Raw genomic sequence first — 20,134 nt, forward strand, 5'->3', positions numbered from 1 at the left:
TATGCTTCAATGTCTGTAGTGGGGTTTGGACAGACTGACTCTGGAAGCCTGAGTGATAATAACTGAGCCAATCTGACAATGTAAGGCAAACTGGAACATTCTTAATTTATCAAGGAGGGGTGTTGAGTTTTAACCTGACTCTAATTTAGCACTAAATTGGCAATCTCACTCAGGCCATAATAATGGCTGGAGTACCAAACTACTACAGTAGGGTTGTTTTCTCAGCTTGAGTTCAAAGAATGTTTTTAAGGCAGAACTGGATTTTACCTGACTCAGAAGCATTTAATCCTGACGTTGGATGCCAAACATGGAAGAACATTCTACATTTCCCAACCCCAGTCAGATTTCTCATCCCAAAAACACACACCCTCAAAAAATATTAAATAAACGATAAGTTTTAGCCACCAAAAACATCCTTTTCTAGTTTTATTTGCTGAAACTCAATCTTGTATGTGCATTAATGACTGGCGATATTAAGTAAATTTCACACCTCCACAAATATAAGACAAGGACCTTGCCATGGTAACTGAACCAAGAGGCCAGCTGAGGAATATAAAACCAGGAGAGAAGACTTATTGCTGCAGTATTATAATAAACTCTCCTGGAAAGTACAGCAAAGCTTAGCCTCAGAAATTTAACTCCTGCCAATCACAACTAGGAAATACTGAAGGAATATAATGAGAAAATGGTCGGTGAAATCCTGGTCAGGTTACTCTGCTGATCATCAACAGAACTCTGTCCATAACCAACATGTATGGATATTGCAAGTTTTGTATCTATCAGGCTGGGGATTGAAAGTTTTCTCTCTTTAGGCACCCAATCATTGTTCGGGAATACAACACAGGTTAGATACAGAGTAAAGCCCCCTCTACACAGCCCCATAAAATACTCCCAGGGCAGTTGCAGCATGGGTTAGACATGGAGCAGAACTCCCTTTATACTGTCCAATTATGTTTCAGCCCCTACCCCAAAAGAATGCCCCGTACTGCCTCAGTTTAACATTTTTCCACTTCCCTCACCAACCACCATGAGGCTTCACTGACTGTGGTTGGCGATATTATTAAGACATTACAAAGAATTACACAGGATCTACCACCAGAAATAGGACATTCAGCCCAAATGGACCAAACTGCTGTTAATGCTCTTCGCAAGCCCCCACCCAACTCTTCACCTAACCCTATCAGCATATCCTTCTATTCCTTTCTCCCTCATGCGTTTATCTAGTTTCCCTTAAGTATATCAATGCTATTCTCCTCAACCAATCTATGTGGCAGCAGGTCCTATATTCTAACCACTCTTTGGAAAAAAAAGGTTTCTCCTGACCTCCTAACATTATTAGTGCTACAGTTATCCAATCTCGAGAACTCTGTCACTCTATAAATTGCCTGAGTATCACAGTACAAATGATGACCCCAGGTTCTCTCTTGTATTCCAAATCACCTCATATTTTGTAGATAACTCCCTGGTACCAGTCCTAGGATAAGATAACTGAGCCTTCTTTTTGCCTGTACTTTCCAAGGCTGAAATTTGTAGGGTTATGAAGTGTGACTCAACCTGAGAATTAGCCCATCAATCCCACTGGAAGTCAAGTGTATTAGCTTCAGGAATAGCACTACTGGTGAGTGACAAGTTAGCATGAGATTTGCTTCCACAGTTTTTGGTCACCTTGTGGTGCCTTATTCAAGTGGTCATACTTAGGCAGAATCAGGACAAGACCATAGAGTCCATCTAGCCTGTTGCAAAGATATTTTACATAGAGTCTGCAGCAAAACCACTCATTTAGATCATGGCTGATCTGTACCTCAATTCCATTTACCCACCATAATCCATATCTACAAAATATGAGATGATTCGGAATACAAGAGAGAACCTGAGGCCATCAAACATATTGTGACGCTTGGGTAATTTATAGAGTAATAGGGCTCTGAGATTGGATAACTGTGGCACTAATAATTTCAAAAGGGAGATCAGGAGAATTTTGTTTTAATGGAGTGGTTAGAAAATCTAGAAATCTCAGTCCTGAAAATTTTAATTCACAGCCTTCTGGGGGAGAGAGTCTAAGATCTCCATTATCCTTTGTGTGTAAAAGTCCTTCCTGATTTCAATCGTAAAAGACTGGTCTAATTTTAAGATTATGTGACCCCTTGTTCTGAATTTCCCCACCAAATGAAATATTTTCTCTCTATCTACCCAATCAAATCATTTTATTGTTTTATAGACCTTGGTTAGATTATCCCTTAGTTTCCTAAACTCCACGGAATATAAGCCCATCTGTGGTCTTTAGACAGTGAGCTTTAATAAGAGGTATCACAGAGAATCTCAATCCTACTTTCATCCAATGCCTATACATCCTTTTCCAAAGGGGTCGTTGGATATAAATAATAATGACCCTGCTTCATTTTCTGCTCCTTGACCTGGACTGTAAGTCTAACTGTAGCATCCTTGTCCTAATCATAAACATGTTGGAAAAGAGACTTGAGCACATAACCTAGGCTGACACCCAAGGTGCAGTAGTGAGGGAGTTCTGCCTGGTCAGAGATACTTTCTTTAAGATGAAACATTAAACGAGGTCCCATCTGTCATCTCAGGTGGACTTAAAAGACCCCATGGCACTGGGCGGAATCGTTCCAGATTTGCACAACGTGTGGTAGTGGACAGGAAAAATGTCGTTTTACCTGCCGGCCGCAATGGCGGGTTTTCAAGCCGTATCACCACATTCCTGCCTCATTAATTATGCAGCCACAGGAAACACGCCGTCTCGCTGGCGGACGGTCTCCGATTTGCCCGCCACACCGTTACCCCGCCACTTCCTCAAGCAAGGCACCATATTTAAATAGCAGCCCCACGCACACTTCTCAATGCTTACAGCTCAGCACTGCTCTGTTGAAGACATGGCCCCAGAAGGCAAGAAGAGTGCAGCCCCCCCGATACAGCGATGCATCCCTGGGACATCTTCTGGACGCTGTCGAGACTCGCCGTGATGTCCTCTATCCCCACTCTGGCCGCAGGAGGCCCATCAGTCTCACCACTCTGGCTTGGGAGGCGGTGCAGAGGTGGTCAGTGCCAATGCTGCGCACAAGAGGTCAGCCATCCAGTGCAGAAAGCGGATGAATGATCTCATCTGTGCCATCAGTGAAGGCAGCCAGCTTATAACTCTAAACTCACACACTCACAAGCCCATGACACATTCACTGGCATCTCACTCACTGCCAGCTCAAGGGGTATCACCACTCACTCTCTCACACACACCCTCACATCTCCATCTGGCCTCATCTCCTCTGAAGACTGCCTCCTCAGCCCTCACCACCTTGAGGCAACTTGGACAGATCAACATGTGCCCCCACACACACCCTGGGATACCTCCCTTCCCCAGTACAGCCCTCACCCTGCAGCCTCTTCTCTTGCCTAAGGCCACTTCTCCACCTCCCCCAAGCAAGTCCTAGCCCTGCAGCCATTGAAAAGCCACCCCAACCTTATGGCTGGTCTGGTAGATAGAGACTTGCCCGTGAGCTCCCCACCAAATATGATGTGGTGCTGCTTGCGAAGCCTGGTGCTGATGACTGCGAGTGCTGCCCGAAGAAAGGTAGGCAAACAAATCTCAAAGTCCCAAGCAAAGTGCAGCTTGTCAGGTGCATGTCGCTTATGTGCAGCTGTGAAACACGCCGGTGTGCGACCACGCCCAGTGTGCCCGGGCGATTCAGCATGTGGGAGGGATGATTCCAGCGAGTGGGGCTTATAACAAGATGCTAAAGTATTGAAATTAGGTTCCTGAGGTGCAGCAGCGGGAAATGCGGCCCGCCATTGACAGGTGGAGCGGCCAATAGCAAAATGGTTTCACGACGGTGTGAAACCAATTTTTGGCCTTCGCGCCATATTGTGTCCCTCACCCCCTCCCCTGACCCACCATGACACCTGACGCCAATGGAGCTGGAAAATTCTGGCTGCTGTTTTTAAGGATAGGGTTGTTCTCCCCAGTGTCCTGGCCAACATTTAATCTGTTAACCAACATCACTAATACAGATTATCTGGTCATTATAACATAGCCACGAATGTCAGCTTGTTGTGCGCAAATTTGCTGCCACTCTCCCTACATTACCTTAGTAGCTATGCTTCAAAAGTACTTCATTGGCTGTCGTGAGGCTAGGAAAGTCCTGATGTCATAAAAGGTGCTATGTAAATGCAAAACTTTCTGCCTGAAAAGGGATTAAGCTGTACTGCACACATAGAATAACAACTCTCAAGTTTGTATCCCTTATGAACTGAGAAGCGTTTCACATTTGATAATATACATATCTTAACTTTCGTGGAGCTCCTGCAAACAGAGTTTTCTTCAGAAAATTTTAATTATGAATATTAAAATGAGAAATGACTGACCTCTGAAACATTCTACCAACGTCCTGGGAGGTTTCCTGGGAAATGCAGTTTCAGTGTCTGGTGTAAACCACTCAAGCATTGATTTAATTGCTTTCGAATGTTTTCCACAATCCTGAGATTGTGTTACAGTCTTGTGACTCCTTCCCAGCTATCTCCTCTTCCATCTAGAAAACATTTATTGGAATGTCGAGCAATTATTTAATGATTAACATACTGTTATCTCCCTGGACCCCATTTCATCTCTACCACTGTATCGATTGACCAATAGGTCTTGTAATTCTACCTTGTAATGGGAACAATGTCACACAGAGTTAAGCAGCTTCAAGCTGTCGGCTGAACCTCTTTGTCTCTTGCCTCAACTTGTTTGAACCTGTTCATCCCTATGTACTAGAGTGTGCTTTCTCCTAGCCCCCAACCCATCCCCCCAACATCTCGCCACTAGTCTCTCCTCTCCTTCTCAGGTTCAACTCATGTTGGAATCACAGAATATCACAGCACAACAAGAGGCCATTCAGCCCATCATGAAGTTGCCACACATTCCACTAATGTTTGGAATGAAGATTAACATTTCCTGGTTGGTGCAAATGACAACTGTAATCTATACAGTTGCCCCTGACCTAAAATTGGAGTAATGTTGAATGAACATCTTTACAATCATAGAATCATATAACAGACAAGGAGACAATTCAACCCTTGTGCCTGTGCTAGGCCTTTGAAAGAGCTATGCAATTAATCCCACTTCTTCCCCATAATCTTGCAAATCTTTTCCTTTTCAAGCATTTATCCAATCCCCTTTCAACAGTTACAATCGAATCTGCTAGACCACCCTTTCATGCAGTGCATTCCAGGTCATAACTAAAATTCTCTTCATCTTACCCCTCTGGCTTTTTTGACAACTATCTCTAATGTGTGCCCTCTGCTAATATAGTTCCAAATGTTGCCAAGTACCTTCTGCTACCTGACCCAGGTGGACATTCTTTATGTGTGAGCCTAAAGAAAGTTGATCAGGGAAGTCTTCTTTATCATTGGGGGAATGGGGAAAAATCATAGTCAAGCCCAAACTCTTGCTCCCACTTGATATCCTCAGAGGTTCATGTTCAGCAGAGGGTAATGGAGCCAGAGGGTTGGCAGGGGTAAGGGGGGCACGAGGTTTCAAGCTCTACGTTTCCTGTAAATTAAACTTGTGCTGCACTCTGGTAAATATCAGCAGGGTCAGTAAAGCACAATCGATGTGAGGGAAAAAGTGTAAAGACTTTAAATAGTTTGAAACATGAAGGTGGAGAGAGGGAGGAGGTCAAATCAATGCTCAACCTGTCACTAATCAAATGTTACCACATATATTATTAAATACACCACCTCTAGAGAAGTCAATATTGTGTATAATTTACTCCATAAAAGTCAGAAGACTGTCTTCAGGGTGCAATGATGATGATTTCCCTTTTTATTTATTCAGTGTATTCAGCAGTGTTGTTAAATTCATAGCTGCCCAGTGTTCTCTGTCTCTGCTTGGTTGTGCTGGCAGCAGTGATACATGGCCTTTATCTATCCATCTCCTCCTGTGAGCGACCTCTCATATTTCAACTTCATTCTGGCTGTCTTGTTATAGAGGTTTCTGAAAGGATTGAGAAAGTGAACCCAGAACCAGAGGTCCCAGGGTTGAATGTGAAGGGAAGGTTTAGGACAGACAGCAGAAAGTGTGCTCTTACACAGCAACAACAATAACTTGCATTTATATGTATTATTGTAGTAAGATGTCCCACACAGGTGTGTTAACAAAAAAATTAACACCGAGTCACATAAGGAGGTATCAGAACATATTAAAAAGGTCAGTTTTACGGAGCATCTTAAATGAGTAGAGAGGTGAAGTTTAAAGAGAGGATTTCAGAGCTTAGGGGCTAGGCAGCTGAAGACATGGTGCCAATGGTGGAGTGTTGAAAATAGGGGATGATCAAGGCCACAGTTGAAGGAGCAGAGCAGAGGATGATTAAAAGTTGGTGTGAGTCATCAGGTTGAGACCAGACACTACTCAACACTGTAATGGGGACATGTTATCACTGGTATTCTGGAAGGATAAGATCCAATGGGCCCTTGTCATCCAAACCAACCTTCTGCTCCTGTAATCTGAAGTTTGAGAAAAATATTTAGCAGCAAAGAAAAATCGCAAATCTCTACTTTGTGCTGGACTGGTTAAGGGACAGTATCTTATGCCATTCCCCTCTCTAGCTCTGACTCTTTGTCTCCCTGGCTTATCTCCCATCTCTTTCCATGCCCTGCCTGAGCTCAATGTGTCCATGAGACCCATTTCCTGCTCCCTTGACCCCATTTCCACGAAGCAGCCAACCACCCAATTTCCCTTGCTAGATCTCATGCTGAGATTTTAAATGTTTTTTTCCCTCTGATGCTGTCCCTCCTTTCAAAATCACATCATCACCTGACCCATGATCAAAAATCACACTCTCGGTTCTTCTGTTGTTGCAAACTATTGCCCCATCTCCAACTTCCTTTCTTTTCAGATTCCTTGAATGAATTGTTGCCCCCACCCCCAAAACCAAGTGCATCTTCTTGCAATTTCATATTTGAATCTCTGAAATCAGATTTTCACTGCTGCATCCGCTGGCCCTAATCAGAGCCACAAATAATAATTCCTGTGATTGTGCTGTATTGTCCCTACTTGACCACTCTGCAACTTTTGACATGGCCAACCATACCATCCTCCTCTAAAATCTCTGTCCCACTGTCCAGCTCAGTGGTACAGCCCTTGCATAGTTTCCTTCTTACTATCCAATTGTAGCCAGCACTCCTCCAACAAGGGCATCGCCTTCAACCCTGCAGTATCATCCCTGGAATTACTCACAAGCTATCTATCCCTGGCTCCCTCCTCTTCCTCACCTACATGCCGCCCCTCATCCACAGACATGGAATCAGCTTCTATATGCACGCTCCATCATCCAGCTCTAACTCTCTCGATCCCTCTGAGTTGTCAGAACACTCAACCAATTTTTAGTCTTCAATAAGCTGAAATTTTCTCCAGCTAGTTACTGGTAGAACAAAGCCATCACCTTTGCTCTCTGTCATCATACACTTGTCATTGATCCTGTCCATCTCCCAGCCACTGTCTTAGGCTGAGCCAGATGGTTTGTAGCCTCAGGCTGACCTCTCAACCCATCACAAAAACCACTTACTAATACCTCGGTAGTATCAGCCATTTAAATCTCTGCCTCAGCCCATCTGCCGCTGAAACGCTCAACCATTTCTTTGCTATCTCCATACCTGGCTTTTTCAATGCTTCCCTGAGAACGCTCCAATTCTCCACTCAACATAAACTTCAACTCATCCAAAGCTCTTTGGCATGTATCCGACATCCTGGTCATCCGTCCTCATAGCGTTTGGCTCCCAGACCCCAAACGCCTCAAATTTACTTATTCTTTCCACTCCATCATTCATTATGCAAGTTGTCCATTGCTCCACTCTCCATGATCAGTGGGGTGCAGTAAAATGGCTGCCAAGGTTCTCCTGTGTAATGACTTATTTTCTCCCTAAACCCCAACTCCCACTTGTCTTCTCCTGATGGACACTAACAGTCCTGTAAGTCATACATTCTCGGCAGTTCTTTGTCTCCATCCAATTTTTGCCAAGGAGTCCAATGTAATTCATGAATCCCTGCAGAAGTGCAAGTGCTGCAGCATCTGCCATTAATCCAAGACACCCATGTGTTTCGAATACAGGCTTTTTCAATCAGGTTTTGTAGGATGGAATAGTTAGAGCCCAAGAGGAAGAAGTGAAGGAAGTGTGGAGGAGCAGCGATCAAAGTAACCAAAGAAAGAGAGACAAGGAAGACTGCAGCAGAGAGTGGGCAGAGGCTAAAGGTGCAACATTGAGAACCTATCAATGGAGTTCTGAACCTTTAGTAGACGGAATTCCTATGTCCTATTTACCAGAATCCATGACCAAGTAATGAGGTAGATTTCAGGCAAAAAGGGAACTAGTTTCACGGAGAGAAGGCTTTGGGTACATGTAAACTGTGATTGAATAACTGGAAGGGAGAATCAATTCCCAGGTGAGAATACCTCGGCTAAACCCCTTGGTAACCACCCCTTATTTTCCATGGCATAGCTGGTGGTGAGTGAGCCTGGTAAATGACATTGGATTTAAACATCGGGAACATCAATTGCCGTCGGTCCTGTGTAACCCAACACACTGTGCTGAAGGAATTACCCTATCTTATGGCTAAATGGGGAACCTCTTGAGACTGAGAAAAATCACTGGAGGCATTACCTGGAGACTGAATCAGTGACGTACATCCTTGCTCTGCACCAGGATTTGACCCCGGTATGCTGGGTAAACATTAGTGAGACACTTGGGACCCATTTGGGAGCTTTTTGTTCTGTCAACAGGCACCTAAACTTTCTGCAGTCAGGTTAGTAGAATCAGTCTGTCAGGAGTAGAGTTTACAATTCATATCTGGATCCTGTTTTAAATTTGTGACACAGATTAACCAGAACCATTGGTCTATAAATTGCCCCTCCCCATTCTAATCCGACAATGCAGTGTCCAGCTCCACATGAGTCTATTGGTGCCTTTAATTGTTACAGTTCCTGGGAGGATCTGAGGAGTTTGAATTCTTGCTTTTCTATCCCTCAACATGTTCCCTTTCTTTCTAAGGAGCCTAAGTATCACATTACATTTAATATTATTGATTTTAAGGGGCCAGGGGTTGGAGGCTCTTGAACTACTTTCCTTTATAGCCGAGAGATTGAAGGGTTGTGTGAAAGAGATTTTTATCACCCTGTGACTGCAAATCCCAATGTTCTACTGCAGTCATTTTACAGCAGAGGCAAAAAGTATTAGGTGTGACATTGACAAACACAATATAAATGGATGAGCCTAAGTAACAGTTTAATTTGCTTCCCCTTGTTCACTAGATCCAATTATATAGGCCACCAACTGAAAGGAAATTGTCCGTGGATCGGCTCTTTACCCTTCTGTGGTTCAGGGTGAGGAATGCTGAGGGATCCTGTTCGAGTGAGCCATTGGCTATCAGCACCATTCTTAGTCTGATCACTGATATTAAGCTTTTTTTGACAGACCGCTTGAAACCTTCCCTCAGTTGAGAACCCATGACCCCGCAGACACCAAGCTTTTCCTTGGGCTGGATTTAACGCTCCCCAGCCGATGTGTTTGAAGGGGCAGATTAAATCCAGCAGGTGCCGTGCCCACCACCCACCCACTTGCAATTTTACCAATAGCAGGCCAATTGAGGCCCTTAAGTGAGAAATTAATGCACACTTAAGGGACACATTTCACCACCGCCGGGATTTAACTATCCGGCGCCCAGCTCAGCAGCTTTCCCTGCACTAGGGAACCAGCAGTGGCCACTGCTCCCGGTAGCGCTGCCAATACTGGAGAGCTGCAAGCCTCTGATTGGCTGTCAGCTCTCTGAGGCAGGACTTGCTGTTGCTGAGGGTCGGAAGTCCCACCTCAGATCAATTAACGGCCATGGATGGTCCCTCTGATCTGTGGATGCTTGGCGTGGTTCTTGGTTACTGGTATGTGTGACCTACCTTCCCTTACACTCTAGTCATATTCTGGCACTTGTTTAAACAAGGTTATTAGTACTACATCTAAGCAGGCTATAGAGCAGGCACATTGATCCTGAGCATGGCGCGTCCCAACCTCTCACATGACTGACGGATGTCAGTGACACATCATCATCTACGTCACATATTAGCATATCCATTCTGTTAACCCTTACACTACACCTCCCCCCCAAATATGCTATCTACTTTTTAGCAACAATATGAAACGATGGGTGGAATCAACCCAGATTTGCACTAAGTGAGGTAGCGGGCGGGAAAAAGAACGCTTCACCCACCGGCCGCAATGGCAGCTTTTCACGCCGTATCACCTTAACCCTGACTCAATAACCACGCGTTCCCGGGAAACACTCTGTTTCGCTGGTGGGTGGCCTCCGATTCACCCGGCAAGCCATCACCTCGCCGCTTCCTCATGCCAGGCGCCACATTTAAAGTGGAGCCGTGTGCACACCTCTCAGTGCTTCCAACCCAGGACTGCTGCACAGAAGACATGGCCCCAAAAGGCAAGAAGACTGAAGCCCCTGATTCGGAGACACGTCCCTGGAATGCCTTTTGGGTGATGTGGAGGCCCGCCGTGATGTCCTCTACCCCCGCTCTGGGCAAAGGCCAGCAAGCAAGGTGACAAATCCAGCATGGGAGGCATTGGCAGCAGTTGTCAGCGCCAATGCCCTGCAAAACAGGACAGCCACCCAGTGCAGGATAAGGATTAATGGTCTCATCCGTTCCACCAGGGTAAGTCACTCTTTTCATCACTGTGAACTCACACACTCACAAACCCATCTCACATCCACAGGGATCTCACACCTCAAGGGTCAACAGCACTAGCTCTCACACAGACCCTCACATCTCCATCAGGCTCATACCCTCTCGAGCTCACGTCCTCATCCCATTCATGGCTCCGCTCACCACACAAACATTCCACGCAGTGTCATGTGTCCTGCTCACATTCTCTCCATTTGTTTTCATTCAGGAGACAACAGCAAGGAGCTCCCAGGCTGAGTGGGGTGGAGTAGCTCACATTAAGCCCCTCACTCACTTTGAGGAGTGTGCCATCGTGCTGACTGGTGAGGATGTGGACCGTGCCTGCGGTGACAGTGAGGTTGTTGGCAAATGCCCTCGTGAGGATCCCGCACCACATCATCCCTCCCTCAATGCAACTATGAGTTCTCTTTCTCCTGTTTTTGACTCTGCTTCACAGGGAGCTCTGCCAAATGACTGACACCTCAGCCAATCCCTCAGCTTCAGCCAAGAGGACCTGCTCCACTGAAGAGCTGGAAATAAGCAGGCTGGAAGATCTGTCACAGCGCTTACCCACGCCCTCCACCAGCGCAGAGAGACACACCTCGGTGGGACCTAGATCTAGAGCAGGCTCAGGTTCACAATCTGGTGGTCACCACATGGATGCCTGTCCGCAGCAGGAGGAGACAGGTTTAGCTGAGCCCCTTGGCACTCAGAGGACTGCTGGGGAAGAGGCATCTGTCAGGTCCGAATCAGACGATGAGCCTTTGGATTCAACCTTCCAACTGAACCTGGAGAGTCAGCTGGAGGCAGAGGAACATCGCGCACAGCTGTTGGAAGCCCTCAACAGACAGGCATGCGAGCTGGAGGAGGACATCTGCCTGCTCTCTGATGAAGGGGTGCCCACATGTGCATGTATGGAGGTCTCAATGGGAAGGATGGTGGATGCCATGGAGACCCTGGTCCAACAGTACATGGAGATGCACACAGACCTGCACTGCACTGCGGGAGCCATGGATAAGTTCCTGCCGTGGCTATGCGAGAGGGAAATGGGGCACCTTGACCTCCCTCCAAGTGCTCCTGCCCCTGAAGGAGTCAGGCCTGGGCCTTCAGGCACCTGAAGGGAGGAGGAGCAGCAGCTGGACATCCCTGGATCATCCACTCAGGAATCTCAGAGGCTGTCCTCTCCCCCTGAGTCCCCTTTGCCTGTGACCCCCATGAACCTCGTCCTCTATCAACACGGAGGGAGCTGCTGGCCCACAGGAGGACAGCCAAAGCAAGCCAGGGCCCACAAGGCCTCGGGTCTCTAAAGGATCCATGCCAAAGTCATCAGAGGCAACAGGGCCAACCATTGCACAGGCCGTCTCCAGCTCCACCCCTGCTGCGGATGTCAGGGCAGCACTTAGAAGTGTGAGGCCTAGAAAAGTTAAGAAATTCTGATAACAATTGGTTGCACGGGTGAACACATTTTGTCACTTTATAACTAAAAATATATTCTCTTTCACTGAATAACGTATAATGGTATCTTTCAGCTTCACTGATAGGCTTTGCGAATCCTTCCATTGCACCCCCCACCCTCCGCTGGCAGTTCAGAGTGATTCTGGAGGGAGAAGTGTGTGTGGGGCAGGGTCATTTGGAGCCTCGTGCAAGCCTCTCCCACGCACACAGATCCTTCCTCCATCACACTCATCTGAATGTCCTGAGCATTTTCAGTGCTGCCTGCTGGGGTTCTCTTTCAGTTGTGCATCTGAGCTGTGCATCTCCACCCACCCAATGACGACAGCCCCATGCAGCACATGTTCCTGCCCAGCACGAGTCTTCTTTCACTTTCGATTTTAGAAGCATGTTGCATGTAACATTTGTCTTCAGTTCCCCGGTCCTTTCCCCTCCCCCAGGCACCCATGTCCTTTCTCCTATCGCTGTTGACCCCCCCCCTGCCATCACCTTCCACCTCCCCACTGTCACCTACCGGCCAGAACCCTTTCCTTGCCAGCATGTCCAGGCGAATGTGTACATTCCCTACCTTCCTGAAAATCCCACCCCCTCCACCCTTACTTCTTCCTGCACCTTTATTCCTTCCTCCTCTGGACTCCTCCCCCTCTCGGAACTCCTTCTTCCCCGCAAAGTCCTGCCCCTCTTCGGAATTCCTTCCTCCACCCGAATCCTTCCCCCCTCCAAACTCCTTCCCCTCTTCGAACTCCTCCCCTTACACATTCCTCCCCTCTTACACCTACCTCTCCAGCTGCCATATTCTCCTCCGTTACAACCTCCTCCCCCTGTACTCCCCCCCATCAAACCTCACCTCCCCTCCGACACCTTCGATTCCCCCCTCCCGACCTCACCCAGACCTAGACTTTCCTTTCCCCCCCCCACCCCACCACACCCCCCACAGGACACCTTCCCCTCCCAGTCAAACCTACACCTTCCTCTCCACCCCCCCGACGATCATCCGCTGCAGGCCATGGTCAAGACACTGAAGCCCCAAAACAGGCCCTCAACAGCGACCTTCCACCATCCGTGAGCTGCTTTGCAATGGAACCATGTCCATGAGAATCCACCCAGCACGCCATTGGCATTCCTCCAGGTTGCTGTCGGGCTCCAGCATCTTCTGCTCCTTGGATGTCCGCGATGTGAGCAAGACCCTGATGGTAAGTCCCGACTTCTGCATGTCACATTTGTCAAGATGTGTTCTGCACCGGTTTTTTTTTTCCGCTGATGTGAGCGGTAAATTTGATGTGGGGGGATAATTCCGGTGAGCGAGGCTTATAATGATATGATGCCTGACACTGTCATTCCCGACGTGCAGCAGAGGAAAACACTGCCCGCCATTGACGTGCGGAGCGGATGATTGCAAACTGGCTTCACAACGTCATGAAACTGATTCTTGGCCTTCTCACCATATTGCCCGCTCATGCCTGCCATAATGCTCAACGCCAGTGGGCATGTAAAATTATGCCCTCTGACTTTAACTATTTACATTGCATTTCTGTAACTCCCTTTTTACAACTACAGATTCTACCCAACTTCAACTCCTATTGTTCCTCCTCCACAAGTCACAATCCTGAGGGATTCAGTCTCCCACAGTATTCTCGGCCCTTAGGGGAGATAACTTGGAAATATGAGGGCTTTCTTCCTTCCCGTGGAGGGTATCATCATCAGCAAAATAGGACAGCAACCCTACAGCATTGCAAACAGTGCGTAAACTTCAGGACTACTGAACTGCAAGGACAATGAGTCTTTTGCAATGAGAGACTGATCCAAGAGAGAAGACTGAAGGGCATGAAGCTTTGGACTCTCTTGAACTAGAAGAGAAGAAATCGGGACTCTCTGAGGAATGTGTTGCTCCCTCAAAGCACACAGGGATAAACCTTCAGAAGACAAATGAGCTTCAACTCCAATGAAGATACTGCTGCATTGAAGAGGGAAATAGTATTGAAGATCTGAGATTCTGATGAACCTACACAACAAAGAAGAAAATGAGAAAATTCCAGTAAGCCTTTCAGGAAAAGAGGAAGAGATGATTTCCTGATAGTATTCCGGAAGGAATGTCTACTTTCTGTCGGCAGTGGGAACAGAGCCACACGTTTCACTGTGTGAGTGAGGTGCTTCACTCTGGGCAATGAAAGAATTTTTGAGGATATGGAGTCAAGACAACATTTTCTGCAATGGGACAAATTTCAAAGACAAAAATTAAGACAAATTTCCTGTAGACGAATAACTCTTGAGACAAGTTTTCCATAGAGGATTGTAAAGCTTTAGAAGTTCTGAAGATTCTGCCTCAGCTCTAGAGGGAAGAATATTTTCAGCTGGAACTGAAGCATGGGCCTCAAATGACTTTCACCCCTGAAAGTATTTGCTACCATCTCTTTGGCAGTCTGATCTGCTATGGACTCTGACATAGAATCGGGCAAGGCATTCTCTCTGGAAGACTCCTCATGGACAATGAGTAATAGACTTAGTATTATATTGGCAGGCTAAGTGGAACAAGGATCTGAATGCTGTTCAGCCGCTAGAAACTCAGCTGACTCCTCAAAAAAAGGCATCCAAGTCTTCATATGGTACATCTATCAATTGAAAAGACGGATCAGCCTCTAGGATCTCATCCTCCAACAGATCACTCAGTACTGCAATGGCTGTTCCTCGTTACTTCCTTCAGGAAACAGCCAGCTCCAGGCCAGCAGGTCTTCATGCAGATGGTCACCGTCTGTCGCAGTGCCTTGTGTATCTGGCACCTCCGGCCTAGCTTCATAAAGAACTGAGAGATTCATAATCTCAATCTCCACCAGGGGTCTTGTGGATGGTGTCTCCGTGATAGGAAGAAACTCACTGCTGATTGAATAAATCTCCTCAGTTGCTGTAGTTCCACTGGTTCTAAACAAAAGGTTGTAGATTGCCCCATGAAAGACATTGAGTTGTTCAAATGCTGCTCATTATCTCGTTTTTCCAGAATTCCTAGACGTATGCCAGCATCTCCACTCAATAAAGATGTGCATTGATTGTGGACAACATGGAGAGAATCAACGATCTGTCGGCCTTGTAATGAAGAGGAACAAGTATCCTGCCATCGAGTGGATGATTTGCGCCACCTGACCTAGCAATTTGTCAGTGTAGATCATCAGCTAGTATGTTAACGCCAGCTCCACTATCAATTTTAAAGGTGGTTCCAAATCCTTTAACTCGCACTGTAACTGATCAATACTTTTGATTAAGACCATTAGCCTCCCATAGAAACCTCATAATTTCATGTTTGTCTTGATTTCCAATATCTTGGATGGAGTGTGTTTCATAAATATTTTCTTGTCTTCTCCCTCAACTAAAGTTGTTGGATTTGCAGAAACATTTGAAATGTCCAATCTTCCCACACTGGAAGCATTCTACTCCTGCTGGGCAATCCTGGCACTGGTGTTGTTCCTCTTGTCACAATGTAAGCATCTGAAAATGGCTGCCACTGTGGAGTTTCCCAACTTTTGATTGTTTTAGTGGGCTTTTGTGTGTGTGGGGCCGCTGCCTGTGGGCCCACCAAATCTATGGAGTCAGTGAAGCCTCAGAGTCACGTCGAATTATAGCCTGGTTTGTTTCTCTGAGTTCAGCCTGCCTTGCGCGTTGGACTGCCTGATCGGTTATGGCATTCTGTGGCAGACTAAAGTATATGTGTCGAAGGCCTTGAGAATGGTGTCAAGGTCTGCAGTGGACTCCTCCACCACCTGCCTCAGGAAAATGTTGGCTTCTACTGGACCCACAGCATAAAGAAGCAAACTGACCTGATGCTGTTGCTCTTTGTCGAACAATCTCGATGCTGCCTGGTACCTGAGGAAGTGTTTCTTCCTAACCTTCCAGTTCTGGTCTCTTTGCGGACCCTCAATTTTTTCAAAGGGCTGCGGGAAGGGCAGGGATTGTTTGAGTGGTGTTGGCATCGTTAGGTCTTCCAGTGTTCCTCCTCCTTCGGTAGAGTTGAATGTATGAACTGCTATCAATTTTTCTTCACTCTCTGGCTGTGGTTCCATCGATGGCATCAATGTATTTTTTGCTCTGAGGTCTCCACTGCTGTAACCAGCATGTTTTGGATGGTCCCTCTGACCTGTGGACTCTTGGTTACTGGTATGTATGACCCATCTTCCCTTAGACAGGCACTTGCTTCGAACAGGTTTATTAGCACTACATCTAAACAGGTTATAGAGTGGGCATGTTGCTCCAGAGCATGGTGTGTTCCAACCTCTCTCTCTCCCGGGAGAGAGAGTCTAGCACATGACTGACTGATGTCAGTGATAAATCATCATCTACGTCATACATTAGCATATCCGTTCTGTTAACCCTTGCACTACACCAGTGAGGGACGGGGGAGGGGTGCGGGGCGGAGGAACTATAATGCCCTGTTAAAGCTGGTCCTTTGTGTGTGATATTTACTGTATGTGCATATTGTTAGCTGAGCACTAGAGGGCTCTCCAATGTGACTAGCATCTTGTAGCACTGACACACCATTGGCCTCCCATTGTTACCAAGTGTTGTATCTTTGATGCAAATAGTGTATCAGCTTAGTGGGTAGCACACTTGTCTCTGGTATAGAAAGTTGTGGGTTAAGTCCCACTTGAGAAACTTTGAGGATATAATCCCGACTGACAAACCAGTGCAGTACTGAGGGAGTGCTGCGCTGTTGTATGAGCTGATTTCTGATGTTGTCCAAAGCCTTGCTTGTGCTCTCTTGTGAATGTAAAAGTTCCCATGACACTGTTTGAAAAAAGGGCGGGGAAGTTCTCCTTGGTGTCCTAGTCAGCATTTATTCTTCAGCTAGCATCACTTTAACTGGTGTCATGAAAGTTGTTACATAAATGCAATTTTTTCTATTTTCCATCAGACAACACTAAGCATTTTCTTGTGTCTATATTTGCATATTATTAGTTGAATGAGTGTAAACATATGTAATAATTTCATATCATCAGCCTTCCATTGTAGGGCTGCACCTAGGAACACCCCTATTTCCTAGTCAGAAGGGAGAGTACCCCATCAATCACTGTAAGTAACTGGAATTGATTTTACTCACATAATTTGTATGTAACTGTCCTCCGCCGAATGCATTTTGCAGGAGAAATCACCTTGCTTTTATCGGGAGAAGTTGCTATAGTTTCAGTCATGAGTTATGTTTGTTATATGCTTTATAAATAGACTCTGTAAACTGTTTGTTGTTTAAATAGACTCTGCTAAGTAAATCATGAGTCTCCAGCTATATAGTTGATATAGTGGTGTCAATAGACACTCTGCATGTTGTTATTGACTGTTATATTATTGATAGAAGATTCCAGAGTCTGGAATGAAAGCAGACACACATATTGTTGCACAGATTTGAGTGTTAATTATTTTTGTATTGTTTCCCATCCTCCCTTAGCATCCCCATTCACTCAGATGTTACCATTTGATCTCCTGGACTGCTCCTCATCATTGAAGGAGTCAATGAGGAATTTTCCAGAAGTTGCTTTTTGCTTATTGGCCCTGGGTTTCTTTCATTTTTTTTTGTCTCTCCTGGACGATTACATCCTGTCAGGCCGGATAGGGGGGAAGTAGGAAGTTGACAATTCTCCATATATCCTGAGCACTGTTCAGGTTTAATAGAGTAACTGTTCCTTTTTGCCCATTATTTTTGTGAGTTCCTGTATTAATGGAGAGGCAGTGATGTCAATATCTGCTGAACGAAGTTATATTCATGTTTATATATCTTAAAAAGAAGAAAAAGACTTGCATTTTTGTAGCACCTTTCACAACTTCAGGATGATCCGAAACACTGGACAACCAATGAAGCGCTTATTGAAGTGTATTCACTGGTGTAATGTAGAAAACATGTCAGCCAAATAGTGCACAGCAAGCTCCCACAAACAGCAATAATGTGATAAATAACCAGAACACCTGTTTTTTTGTTTACTAAGGGAAAATATTGGCCCAGGACTTTGGGCAGAACTCCTGTGCTCTTCTTTGAAAGTGACAATGGGATCTTTTATGTCCCATTTGAGAGGACACATGGGGAACCATTAGATGAGCTTAATCTGGTTCTGGGAGTTGAGTGAACTGTCAAAATTCTCCTTCCTCAGCTTTGCTGCTCTCAGCGTTATCAAATCAGGATTATTAGAAGTTAGGCACACATTCTGTGGCGGTGAGCAGTAATGGAATTTTCAATAATTAATTAAACAAATTGTAAATCAGTAAGTCAGTTGAAAAAGAGCAACTTCCCCAGGATTAACAAGTCACCTGTACGCAAGTAGTGATCAGAGCAGGCAAGAGGAAAATGCACACAGCACAATGAACCCTCCTATAAATCGAATTCCACTGGAAATTAAAAATATTCCACGAAGAAGCATGAAAAAATTCCTCAGTTTGATATTCAGGTCTACGTTTACTCGTGCCTCAACCTTTGACTGTCCAGGTTGGCTGTTGTTTTTTTGGTGCAGTTTGAGTACAGTTCTTTTTTATTTCTCATACAAGTTCTTTCATTAGAATAAAAGGCCAGAAGATAAATTTTCAGATTCCAGCTTTCCTTGCCTCTTCTGTTTTCCAATTTTGCTTGTGCCCTGCACAATAAGCCTCACTCATTTCATCTCCATGCCTGATGTATAATAAACAGAAAGCCAAATACTTGTGTTGTTTGTTCTCCATTTTCCATTTATTTTGGCCCTTCTAGTTCCCCTATGCCCACCCCCGCCCACCCGCCCCCCCGGCACAGGCGAACCCCGTAATGTAGGCCACAGACCTGGAGTGAGAGTCCCTGTCACCAAGTCCGCAGACAGAATATGCCGCAGCACCCCCCAAACTGAGAGGTGCCACCAAGAAGGATAAGGGCAGCAGGCTCATGGAAACTCCATCACCTCCAAGCTCCCCTTCATATGGAACAAGAGAATTTACATATTAAAAAGAGAAACATATATAAAGGAGATTGAAAGGTTATGTGTCAGAAGGCCATGTAAGATCTAACAGGAGTGTGTGGAATAGCCTTAATGAAGCCTCCAGCATTTGTGCATATGTCTGCTGCCTTGCAAAACTGAAGCTGGAGAAATGCCATTTGGAATTCCATTGTCCAGGGTATTGTGTTCAAAACCATTGTGATAGCGCAACCAAGTTTCCCTCGTGGATTTGGTTGGCCTGCCACACATCATCTGTCACGTCATAACAACCGTCTCATCAATTTCAACTCACCCACACACAAGCCCATCACACATTCACTGGCATCTCACTCACTGCCAGCTCAAGGGACATCACAACTCACTGTCTCACACACACACCCTCACATCTCCATCTGGCCTCATCTCCTCTGGAAATAGCCTCCTCATCCCATCTATGGCTCCACTCAGCACATGCACACGCCTGGTATCCTTCTCATTTGGCCTGGCGTGCGCCTTCCTCACACTCTCTCCATTTGTCTTTATGCAGGACAAGATCGCGCACAATCAACAGGAGACGCCTCAGACTGGAGGTGGAATGCCGGACATGAAGGTCCTCACTCTGTTTGAGAGCCGCATGTTGGAGTCGGGTTGGAGAGGATGTGGACCATTCCTGTGCCAACATGCACCTTGCGAGCTGAATTTTGAGGGGAATTTGAAGGTGGGTGCGCACAACCTTGCACAGCACTTGCAAGCATCGCCCGTGGGACATCAAAGAAGACGCGCTGCGTATTCAGTGGCAGGGGTTTGGGGGCACAGACAAGTCACTTTTTCCCAGCTGGCTTTCAGTGCAGTGCCGGGGCAAGGGTTCCAGTGTGGGTGAGGCCGGGGTGCGTTGGGGGGCAAGGCAGCACAGACTGTAAGACTTATGCAAGCACATGCCAGGAGGGGGGGTTGGGTGAGTGGAGGGGTTGAGGGAAGCAGCCACGCACTTGGACGGACTTCCAACAGCTCTGTGTGATGTTCCCCCACCTTCTGCTGACTCTCCATGATGAGTTAGAAGGTTGA

At 46.2% G+C, this 20,134-nt stretch overlaps 1 long non-coding RNA gene across 1 annotated transcript in view; it reads right to left on the reverse strand.

The window, feature by feature from the left end:
- Positions 1-20,134, reverse strand: part of LOC144695408 (uncharacterized) — a 118,335-nt gene that overhangs the window by 67,064 nt on the left and 31,137 nt on the right. Inside the window, exon 2 of the long non-coding RNA XR_013579958.1 lies at positions 4,375-4,538. This is a non-coding gene — a long non-coding RNA (uncharacterized LOC144695408). The remainder of the gene's footprint in view (positions 1-4,374; positions 4,539-20,134) is intronic.

The sequence above is a fragment of the Cetorhinus maximus genome, chromosome 21 (assembly GCF_964194155.1).
Source record: "Cetorhinus maximus chromosome 21, sCetMax3.hap1.1, whole genome shotgun sequence".
Classification (NCBI taxonomy): Eukaryota; Metazoa; Chordata; class Chondrichthyes; order Lamniformes; family Cetorhinidae; genus Cetorhinus; species Cetorhinus maximus.